This window comes from Bison bison, unplaced genomic scaffold (assembly GCF_000754665.1).
Source record: "Bison bison bison isolate TAMUID 2011002044 unplaced genomic scaffold, Bison_UMD1.0 scf7180017864533, whole genome shotgun sequence".
NCBI classification, from domain to species: domain Eukaryota; kingdom Metazoa; phylum Chordata; class Mammalia; order Artiodactyla; family Bovidae; genus Bison; species Bison bison.
In genome coordinates this window covers 9,719,407-9,722,276 of record NW_011495082.1, presented here as the reverse complement: position 1 = coordinate 9,722,276, position 2,870 = coordinate 9,719,407, and positions in this window count along the sequence as shown.

The following is a 2,870-nucleotide window of genomic DNA, read 5'->3' as shown; positions in this document are numbered from 1 at the left end:
CAAGGGACTCTCAAGAGCCTTCTCCAACACCACAGTTCAAAAACATCAATTCTTTGGTGCTCAGCTTTCTTTAGAGTCATTGAGTTAGACAAGGCTGTGGTCCTAGTGTGATTGGATTGACTAGTTTTCTGTGAGTATGGTTTCAGTGTGTCTGCCCTCTGATGCCCTCTTGCAACACCTACTGTCTTACTTGGGTTTCTCTTACCTTGGGCGTGGGGTGTCTCTTCACGGCTGCTCCAGCAAAGCGCAGCTGCTGCTCCTTACCTTGGACGAGGGGTATCTCCTCACCGCCACCCTTCCTGACCTTCAACGTGGGATAGCTCCTCTAGGCCCTCCTGTGCCCCCGCAGCCACCACTCCTTGGATGTGGGGTTGCTCCTCCCAGCCGCCGTCCCTGGCCTCGGGCATGGGGTTGCTCCTCCCGGGTTCCCGCCCCTGGCCTCGGGGCTTTATTGACTATGCCAAAGTCTTTGACTGTGTGGATCACAATAAACTGTGGAAAATTCTGAAAGACATGGGAATACCAGACCACCTGACCTGCCTCTTGAGAAATCTGTATGCAGGTCAGGAAGCAACAGTTAGAACTGGACATGGAACAACAGACTGGTTCCAAATAGGAAAAGGAGTACGTCAAGACCAACCCTGCTTATTTAACTTATATGCAGAGTACATCATGAGAAACCCTGGACTGGAAGAAACACAAGCTAGAATTAAGACTGCCGGGAGAAATATCAATAACCTCAGCTATGCAGATGACACCACCCTTATGGGAGAAAGTGAAGAGGAACTCAAAAGCCTCTTGATGAAAGTGAAAATGGAGAGCAAAAAAGTTGGCTTAAAGCTCAACATTCAGAAAACGAAGATCATGGCATCTGGTCCCATCACTTCATGGGAAATAGATGCGGAAACAGTGTCAGACTTTATTTTTTGGGGCTCCAAAATCACTGCAGATGGTGATTGCAGCCATGAAATTAAAAGACGCTTACTCCTTGGAAGGAAAGTTATGACCAACCTAGATAGCATATTCAAAGGCAGAGACATTACTTTGCCAACAAAGGTCCGTCTAGTCAAGGCTATGGTTTTTCCTGTGGTCGTGTATGGATGTGAGAGTTGGACTGTGAAGAAGGCTGAGTGCCAAAGAATTGATGCTTTTGAACTGTGGTGTTGGAGAAGACTCTTGAAAGTCCCTTGGACTGCAAGGAGATCCAACCAGTCCATTCTGAAGGAGATCAGCCCTGGGATTTCTTTGGAAGGAATGATGCGAAAGCTGAAACTCCAGTACTTTGGCCACCTCATGTGAAGAGTTGACTCATTGGAAAAGACCCTGATGCTGGGAGGGATTGGGGGCAGGAGGAGAAGGGGACGACAGAGGATGAGATGGCTGGATGGCATCACTGACTCGATGGACGTGAGTCTGAGTGAACTCCGGGAGTTGGTAATGGACAGGGAGGCCTGGCGTGCTGCAATTCATGGGGTCGCAAAGAGTCGGAAACGACTGAGCAGCTGAACTGAACTGATGCCTGCTCTGCTATTTGGCCTTGGGGGAAAAAATATATGTAAATATCATAATCAAGCATATTGATTGTGTGATTTATTTATGCATAACATCTTGTGAAGTTTTCCATGTGTAGACCTACAGAAATATAGGATATTAAATTTGAATGGTGTAATATTTTGTTGCTAGCCCTTTTGCAGAACTGAAATATATTTAAAAATAGATTGTTTTCAATATTCCTATCATCTGTCTCCAGTTTTAACTGTAATAGAAGTTATGCAGTTTCCAGTGGTAAATCCCTAAGTCTTCCTCGTCTCTTGTACTCCTTTTATTTGATCTGTTCAAGTGCATGCATCCCTGCCTAGGCCATCCACTAGGCATCGTCCTAATGGGAACATTTCACAAGCATGCTTTCTTTCACATGCACATTCTCCTATTTCATTCAACAGCTATCACAAGTTGCTTAACATGACTTCTGGCCTCATGCAGTACTGCTGATCCTTATTTTTTTTAGAAACTTGCTTTATACTTTCCACTTTTGTGTCTGTGACCCTGTCTGCAAATAGACACTTTTTACAGTAAACAACAATTGAAATTTTCTTAGTGATATTTTTCCTGAGGCAAGCCCTACTGATACCATTAAGTCAGCAACTTGTATTCTTGGGGAATAGTCCTTTTGGCATTATAACAGATCATTCAACTTATCTGAAGGATGTTATATTCTCTTCCTTTGATTCCTGCTTCTGTCACTTTTTCCAGAGATCCCTGTGGACACATTTTTACTAGCATTGCTCTCTACACTCCTTTTTTAGAGCCCCTTCAATTTAAAAAGTCTAAATCTGGGACTGGAGAATTATTATTGATGGATATTGTCTCCTCTCACCTTTAAATTAAAACATCTGGACTTGTGTGATTATTATCATCTCTCCAGCTGTGCTTCCAGTTTCTCCCCCACCCCATCCCCGCTGTAGCCAGATCCAACCCCCTTTTCAACCAATAGGTTCCTACTCCTACAGGGCAAACACAGTTTCTGCTAGTGCAGGGGCTTGTCTCATGTGCTTCGTCAAGATGTTCTAGTGTTACAAGCTCCTTACCAGTCAAGGCTAGAGTGAGACCAGGCAATTCAATCTACATTAAATGGCATTCAAACCTTCCTCCGTGAAGTGATAAACAGGGGAAGCAAAAGCAAAGTCAGTTCTGGATTAATCCCAGTGGCAAGCAGAGCCTCTCAAATTTTACACTGACTATCCCGGAAATGCGAGGTAGCTGCTGCTGCTGCTGCTGCTAAGTCGCTTCAGTCGTGTCCAACTCTGTGCCACCCCAGAGATGGCAGCCCACCAGGCTCCCCCGTCCCTGGGATTCTCCAGGCAAGAACA